This window comes from Gossypium arboreum, chromosome 10, assembly GCF_025698485.1.
Source record: "Gossypium arboreum isolate Shixiya-1 chromosome 10, ASM2569848v2, whole genome shotgun sequence".
Taxonomy (NCBI): Eukaryota; Viridiplantae; Streptophyta; class Magnoliopsida; order Malvales; family Malvaceae; genus Gossypium; species Gossypium arboreum.
Window position 1 is genome coordinate 61,617,790 of NC_069079.1, and position 9,345 is coordinate 61,627,134.

The following is a 9,345-nucleotide window of genomic DNA, read 5'->3' on the forward strand; positions in this document are numbered from 1 at the left end:
CAAAAATTATGGCTTTTTGATGTTTTAAACTTGTGAATTCCAATTCAAGATAATACCTAAACTTGGGGAAACAACTTAAAATTTTAAATTCTTAAAAAACAAATTATCATGCTTAATTCTCTAATATCTTAAAGTTTAAACAATCAATGCATAAATGCCTATGTTTTAATTCAAGATATATCAATAAAAGTCATAAATCAATCAAAATTTATCCTAAACATGATATGAGAGCTTTTCAAGAGAACAAGGCAATCATTTAGGGATTTTTCTGATATAAAAATGAATACCCCCCACACTTAAGATGTACATTTCCCTCAATGTGCAAAGATAGATATATAGAAAAGAATATAAAAATAAGATAGGAAGAGAAGTGAAACTTCCTAGTGATGAATGAATTTCCTTGAACTGGAGTTTTGGAGAATAATCGGCGTGAGAGTGGAGGAGGATACTCCGAAAGTGGTAGAGGTTCCTTAGTCCATAAGTCCTGCGCCAAAAGAATATTATATCTGAAGTTGGTTATGGTCGTGGTCGAGTAGGACATGGCAGTCATGGAGAACCTTTCCCAGTGGAGTTTTGAGTCCCTGAGTAATAGTGAGCTTTGGAGCTCTTTATAAATGTGATAGAATCAGGAACTCTTTTAGAAAATATATAAGGAAGAATAATTACTCGATAGGAAATAGCTGAAATTCAATTGCTAAATAAAAATTAAAAAACCTAATAAAAATAAGCTTAAAGAAAAATAAATATAGTCCTAAAGTAGAATAAATGTAAAAACATAAAATAATAAACAAAAGTTTTTAAACATCTTCATCGCTAGATGGTTCGTGAAGTGGGGGTGGCGATGAGATGTGAAAGTGCTGACAGATCTGCTGTAGAGTAGCATCAATGTTGTCAAATCGTTGAAAACACTGCTGCTCGAATCAAGTGAGGCGCTAAAAAATGTCAGCATATGAATTCGCCGCATGAACTGGACGAGAGGGGGGTGGCGGTTGAGACGGTGGGTCCTCGTGCTGTAGGGGGACATCATCAGTAATGTCCTCAAGGGCCTCCTCCTCGGTAGATTGGGCGAGGCGATATTGAGGAGGGTAGGTTCCTCGGTGGTTTTCGATCATCCTCATGCTTAGCATGCTCGAGATGCCTTGGGAAGGCATCTGGCCAATAAGGGTCAAGGATGATTCTTAGGTCACGGTGTTGAGGAGCCCGAAGTGTCGAGCCAATAGAGTAACATAGGGGCCAATGGAGATGACCTCCTTCCTATGCCGCTCCGTCTGGTGCTGACTGGCGAGGGCAATGAAATAAGCAAGGTCTATGACGTGTCCGTGCGACATACACCATAGAAAGTAGGCATCGTGAGTGTTGACGACACCAGTGTTCTCTCCCTTTCCTGTTATCGTGTGAGCCAAAATGGCGTGTAGGTACCTCAGAGATGGAGAGAGAGTCGATGCCTTAGAGTGACTAGGATTGTAGGTGGCCAAACCTAGTACTAGTGCGTCCCTGCACCATGAAGGAGAACGATGGATGTGGCGGTTGAGAGCATGTAAGTCATTCTCTTTAACACCCCTTACCCATGCCCGAGGCCGGGATAAGGTACGAGGCATTACCGGACAAACATACAAACATTAAACTAAAATACGGGCCAAAAAATTTCATTCATATTTCAAAACGTTCATTCACTTACACATAGTCCCTTATTTGAGTCTGCGAAGCCCAAAACATACTTTAGAAAGGGTTCAGGACTAAACTGAGAACTTATGAAAATCTTGGAAATTTCATGCTTTAAGGCTCCACACGCCCGTGTCCCAAAGTCGTATTCTATACACAGTTGAGACACATGGTCGTGTCTCTGCCTGTGTGGAATATACCTAGGCTTTTTTCCAAGCTTTGGTCAGCCTTAATCTCTTACACACTTATACAAAATCAAAAGCATATAACATGGTATTCATTTAATGATTAAATATTCTCAATTAAACCACAAACATAGCATTTCTATGTCATCATACATGTGTCTGTCATACTCATTTTACCTTGTCTATTATAGTACCACTTATACATTTATACCAAGATTATCATCTTACAAAATATAGCATTCATATTTAAAACTAGATCATATCTTTATAAAATACCACAATTCAGATGTGCAAAATAACATGGTTGCTTGAAACATTTCAATTCAACTCCATACCCAACAAGCATTACATTAAGACTAGTCATATATATATATATATATATATATATATATATATATATACATGTCATGATACATATCATTCTCTTTTTGTTTTCTTATAAACACATATCATTTATTTCATTATATCAATATTTCATATACCATAGCTTCCATGTATTCCACATATATTTATTTTCCTCCTCCTCCTCTCCATTCCACATCCTTAATGTATATAGCATTCTTGTAAGTACGATTTCACAATTTACTAATAAATGCTCACATCAAACTATCCACACGAGTCATAGTCACTTACTTATTTATAATTCAAGCTACAAAGCTCCAAATTAAGATCTGTAAATTTCCTCTAAAACTAGACTCAGATATCTTTCCACCATAAAATTTTTATAATTTTTGGTTTAGCCAATTAGTACAGTTTATTCATTAAAATTTCCCTGTTTCACTTTCCGACGCTTCGACCTCTCTTCACTAAAATTAATTATCTCATAGTACAGAACTCGGATAATGTTCTTGTTGATTTATCTTGAAAATAGACTCATTAGGGATTTTAAAAATATAAGTTTAAGCCTCTAATTATTTTTATCCAAAATTTTGTGATTTTCCAAATTCAGAATAGGGGATCACGTAATCATTCTTATCCAGTCTAACAAAAACATAAATATCTCAAAATATAGAACTTATTTTCTTTCTATGTTTCTTTTATATGAAAATAGACTCATTAAGATTTAATTTTATATCTCATTCAGTCTCTGATTCAATTTCTACTATTTTTGGTGATTTTTCAAAATCACGTCACCGCTACTATCCAAAACAGTTTTATTGCTAATTCACTCTTCCACACTTTCTTTGTATTAACCTCATTTTAACATACATATCACAAATCATTTTCAGCACATTTCATACATCACAAGTATAGGCCCATGATCACAAGTTCACCATAAAATCATCCTCATGTATAACTTACTTGTTTATAACCTTACCACATCCTGGTCACTTAATGAACACATCATTCACATAACCAAGTTCCTGCACTTATTCATCACAAAACTCACAAAGCAATACATAGAGAGTCTCCCGTTGAATACTTCGAATCAATCCTCGATACTTGGTGGTTTCAGCACATAGCTCCACCCATCATATAGTTCAGCTCTCTTGTACACATGGTGAACACTCAGAACCACCCATGTGACCTAGCCAATTTATCTCGTAGCTCTCTTGTCTACATGGTGTCCTTCACCTGCAACCACGCATGCGACCTAGCTACATATATCCCGTACTCTCTTGTCTACATGGTGTACACATAGTATCACCCATGCAACCTAGCTACATCATAATGTCTTGTAGCTCTCTTGTACACATGATGTGCACTCAGCACCATACATGTGACCTAGCTACGTTCCATCTATATTATTCAATCTTTCCGAATGTTCAATCGGGATTTCTCTCTCTTTTCCAACAATTTCACCAATCAAGTAATTATCCACAAACATATTTCAATGCACTTCATGTACCATAGACATATTTTTAAATCAATTCATAAACTTGGCACCATAATCATTTAATTTAACATAATTCAATTAATTCACTAAATTTAACTTTCAAATATAAATTACAGCATTATTGCTGTATTATTATCATACCAACTCACATACTTTCAACACCTCAGAAATTATAATAAATATATCAATTTTAGATTGAAACATGCATAAATTAATGCTTATTATACATATGAACTTACCTCTATACTAAAATGGCCATTTTACCAACTTTCCCAATTTTTGATTTTTCTCTCATTCTAGGTTCAAATCTCGTTTTCTGGGATCTAAAACATCATATTTTACTTATTTAATTAATTTAATATCCAAAACAGTCCTTAACTCAAACTTTGACAAAATTACAATTTTGCCCCTAAACTTTTGCATATTTACACTTTTGCCCCTAGGCTCGGGAATTAAACTTCATCCCTTATTCTTATGTTTTATGACATGCTGATCACTTTTCCCTTCTATGGAAACATCAAATTCTCACTCTAACATATACTTATGACTATTAGGTATTTTTACCGATTAAGCCCTTTTTCTCGTTTTCACTCAAAACCGAGTAGCATAAGTTGTCTAACATAATTTAAAACCTCATATTCTATCATAAACAGCAAAATATACACATTTTACCTATGGGTATTTTTCAAAATACGAACCCTAGCTTAAATTATTGCTAGAATAAGCTTAATCAAATTACCGGAATTCCAAAAACGTAAAGAACTTGAAAAACGGGGTTAGAACGGACTTACTATTGAGCTTGGAAAGCTTGAAAACCCTAGCCATGGCTTCCCCCATGCTAATTTAGGCCTCCATGAAAAAGATGAGTCAATTTTGGCTTTATTTTCCCTTTTTATTTCTTTTAATTACGAAATGACCAAAATGCCCTTTCTTACTAAACTTTCAAAAATTCCATCCATGTCCAATTTTTGTCCATCACTTAGAAATTGGTAAAATTTCTATTTAAGACCTCTTAATTAATATTTCAAAGCAATTTCATACTAGAAACTTCTAGAATGCAAGTTTTGCAACTTATTCAATTTAGTCCCTAACTTCAAATTGAGCACTTTATGCATAGAATTTCTTCACGAAAGTTTCACACAATCATGCAATCATATCATAGACCTAAAAATAATCATAAAATAATTATTTCTATCTCAAATTTTGTGGTCCCGAAATCTCTGTTCTAACTAGACCCAATTTTAGGCTATTACATTCTCCTCCTTGAACTCCTCCGTATATAAGCCCAGAGCAGTACCGAATTCTGGGACGTATAGTTAGTGGACTAATCCACCTAGGTGAAATTGGACCGTGCCGGGATCATCTTAGTTCCTCATTACGGTCTGAAGATGAAACATTGAGCATAGTTCCATCGTGAGCTTGAGATATGTTAGCTCGATGATCCCAAAGAAAAGCTCCCAATGGTCGGTGGTTAGGAGGGCCCGAATCGTATCAACCAACTGAACTTGTTCTAGCGGCCCAAAATTAAAGGTCGAACCCGAAGTATTTGAAAAAGTTCTTCTTGGGGCCCAATGGGGAATTAGAGGAAAGGGTGGCAAATCTTTGCTGTAGGACCCGAGGAAGATGACGCTTCTGTCCTTTTCTTTGAAGTAGGGACAGTGGCCTTTTTACCACGTGAAGACGACATTGTATACCTGAAATATAAAAAAGACTAATAGTAGGTAGACGAATTTGAAAAGGAAAAATCCATGAATTTGAACTAACAATTTCAACCAAAACTACTAATACTAACCAAACTCAACCAAAATAATCAATTTGATAGCATAATTTCGTGACACTAGCATGGTAATAGCATGAAAATGAGTGTAGTAATGGCATGGGTATGACAATAGAATGAGGATTTCCTAACAACTCGATTCAATATGAAATGTATGATAAATAACCTAAGAATGCAAATTAAAGGATAGAATAATGAGCAAAATGAAAATAGTATGAAAAAAATGAAGATTATTTTGATAATAAGCATTAGAAATAAGTAAAATAGAAGGGAAAAGAGTAAACAAACGCTAAGGAAGAGAGATTGGGCGTCAAAAAATGGAGTGGAAAGCGGCGCACAGGCATGGTAGGGAGGTCGTGTGGACTTGTAGCGGCTAGGGTTAGGGATTTTGAGTGAAGAAGACAATGAATAGTGCGGGGTATTTATAGATTTTGGGAGACACGGCCATGGAACACGCCCGTGTTCCCCAATTTTTTCCCATGTGATTCGTGAATTTTAAATTTGGGCGCATCTGACAATTGGCCCACGCCCGTGTTCCTGGGGCGTATGGGTGCGCACGGCCATGTCGCATGGCCGTGTCTATCTTCATTCGCTTCTCCCACGCTCATGTATGTAGTCCCACACCCGTGTTAATCTAACAGGTTCGACCACGGTTGCTTGGCACTGGCGTGTCGCATGCCCGTGTTAATTTTGACAGGTTTGGCCACGGTTTCAAGGCACGGGCGTGTCGCATGCCCGTGTTGTTTTGCCAGGTTCGCCCACGGCCATGTCGCACGGCCGTGGCAATTTATCGTAGCCCGTGTTGGGGAAATCTTTGCCCTAGTTTCACACGGCCTAAGGCACAGCCGTGTGCTTGGCTGTGTCTATGTGGTAAACCTGTATTCAAGAGTTCTGTTAGTAAGTTAGGTGTTAAACACTAAAATTTAAAGAAGTTAATACTGTTAGTGCTCGGGTTGCCTCCCGAGAAGCGCTTATTTATAGTCTAAGCTCGACTTACCTCTCCAGTGAATGGTCATGGTGGTTCGAGGAGTTTATACTCCTCATTCCTGCTATCATTCTCATCAAAATAAGGCTTTAGATGGGTATTATTTACCTTAAAAGTGACAAACTTTGGATGCCTCAACTGTACCGAATAGGAAAATGCCAAGTACCGTAAGGGGGATTTCTTCATTCAGTTTAGTAGTGACAATGTGAGGATCTACGGCATCTAATAAAACTTTATCTCCAACCTTAAGTTGATTTGGAAAGGTATTGAGCTCATCCTGGCGTAGTTTTGGTTTATTGTGTGTTCTCGGTTTATGTGTCTGCCATTCATCTAGCTCCTTGATTTGTAGCCTTCGTTCTTCATAAATAGGTCCTTTACAATTGCTTGAAAATGGCTCATGTACTTCCTTCAAACTCATTTTCTGCAAAGTAGATTGCACCATATTGTCAGTTTTAGTAGAATGGTTTAAACAATCACCTTTAATTTTTGATGTGTTGCCGGAATTGCGAGCATGAAGGATGATTGTTTTTTCTCCCACACGAAGTGTGAGGTCACCTGTGCCAACATCAATAATCGTTTTAGCAGTTGCTAAAAAGGGCCTTCCTAAAATCAAAGGAGTGTTGCTATCCTCCTCTATGTCTAAAATGACGAAGTTAACGGGAAATATAAATTTATCGATTTTAACTAGCACATCTTCAATAATACCCCTAGGAAATCTGATAGTTTTATCTGCTAATTGAATGCTCATCCTAGTCTGTTTGGGTTTCCCAAGACCTAGTTGTTTAAACATTTTGTAAGGCATGACGTTAATATTAGCCCCTAAATTAGCTAATGCATTATTAACATCTAAACTACCAATTAAGCAAGGAATTGTAAAACTCCCTAGATCTTTTAACTTGTTGGGTAGCTTATTCTGTAGAATAGCTGAGCAAACGGTGTTTAGTTCCTCATGCGACGCCTCGTCCAACTTTTGCTTATTTGCTAAAAGCTCCTTTAAAAATTTCATTACATTTGGCATCTGCGATAGAGCTTCAATAAACAGTAAGTTAATTTGCAATTTTTTTTAGAGTTTAAGGAATTTACCAAATTGTTCATCTCAGCGGTCTTTCCTTGTCGCATTAGGATATGGCACACGAGGTTTGTATTCTGTACTTATAGGTTTCTGCTCATTGTGGTTTACCTCACCTTTACCTTTGCTTATCTCAGTTTCTTGCCTTGGTTCAGGTTCAAGTGCGACTAACCCTTCCTCATCTTGACTAGTAATCGCGTTGAGTTGCTCCCTTGGGTTAGATTCTATGTTGCTTGCCAAGCTACCTTATGGTCGTTCAGCAATCAACTTGGCAAGCTATCCAATTTGAGTTTCAAGCCCTTGGATCGATGCTTGTTGATTCTTAAGTTCTATCTCGGTATTTTGAAAACGAGTTTCTGACACCGATATAAACTTGGAGAGCATCTCTTCAAGGTCCGGCTTCTTTTCCTGTTGGTAGGGTGGTTGTTGGTAGCCTAGAGGTGGTCTCTGATTTCCTTGGCGTCCCTATGAGAAATTTAGGTGATTCCTTCAACCTGGATTGTAAGTATTGCTATAAGGATTGTCTTGAGATCGAGGATTATTACCCATATAATTTAACTGCTCGTTCTCCATGTTGTGGCCATAAGGTAGGTATTCTGAATTACTCGATCCACCTCCACTTGCTTCTCACTGCATTACTGGGTGAACTTGTGAAGAACTAAGAAAACCATCAATTTTCTTATTCAAGAGTTCTACCTGATTAGAGAGCATGGTGACCGAATCAACGTTATAAACACCAGCTGTTTTCATTAGCTTTGTCCTCTTGACTTGCCACTGATAGTTATTCAGTGACATCTCCTCTATAAACTCATAAGCATCTTCTGGTGTTTTATTATTGATGGTTCCACCAGCAGCTGCGTCAACCATTTTTTGAGTGAAAGGATTCAGGCCGTTATGAAAGGTTTGAACCTGTAGCCAGAGTGGTAACCCATGGTGAGGGCATCTTCGCAAAAGGTCATTGTATCTCTCCCATGCATCGCAGAGTGTTCCTAAGTCCATCTGCATAAATGAAGAGATATCATTACGTAATTTGGCTGTTTTAGCCGGTGAAAAATATTTTAATTAAAATTTTTCGGTCATTTGTTCCCAAGTAGTAATTAACCATCGTGGTAACGAGTTCAACCACTGTTTAGCTTTGTTCCTCAATGAAAAAGGGAATAACTGAAGACGAATGGCATCGTCAGAAACGCCATTAATTTTAAATGTATCGCAGAATTCCAGGAAATTTGCCAAGTGAGTGTTTGGATCCTCATCCTGCAAACCATCAAACTAAATAAATTACTGTATCATTTGAATAGTGTTAGGTTTTAGTTCAAAATTATTCGCAGCAATAGCAGGCCTAACTATACTTGACTCAGTTCCTGTTAAATTAGGTTTAGCATAATCATACATAGTGCGCAGAGCAGGATTCTGATTAACAGCAATCGCAGGAGGTAGCGGGTTTTCTTGGTTTTCAGCCATCTCCTCAGTTGGGATTTGATTATTGTCCTCTTGCTCGTTCTCTGTGTATCTTAAGCTTCACTTTATTTCTCTTTGGTTTCTTCGAACTGTGCGATCGATCTCACTATCAAAAAGTAATGGTCCTGATAGGTTTCTTCTGGTCATAAACTAGAAGAACCTGCCAGAAAAATGGAAAAAGAAGAATTAGTAATAAAAATTAGAAATAAATTTAAATTCCAGTAAAAGTAAATGGCTAAAGTAATAAAAATCGAGTGTTCCTAATATCTTAGTTCCCCGGCAACGGTGCCAAAAAATTGATACTTGATTTTGTGTGATAAGTTTTATAATTTTATAATTAATCGTTCTTGAAACTAACTATTATCATGATGA

At 37.0% G+C, this 9,345-nt stretch overlaps 1 non-coding gene across 1 annotated transcript; it reads left to right on the plus strand.

Moving 5' to 3' along the window:
• Positions 1-8,440: 8,440 nt before the first annotated feature.
• Positions 8,441-8,547, plus strand: LOC128282794 (small nucleolar RNA R71). The gene has a single exon (XR_008273147.1). It is a non-coding gene; the product is annotated as a small nucleolar RNA R71 (small nucleolar RNA).
• Positions 8,548-9,345: the final 798 nt, after the last annotated feature.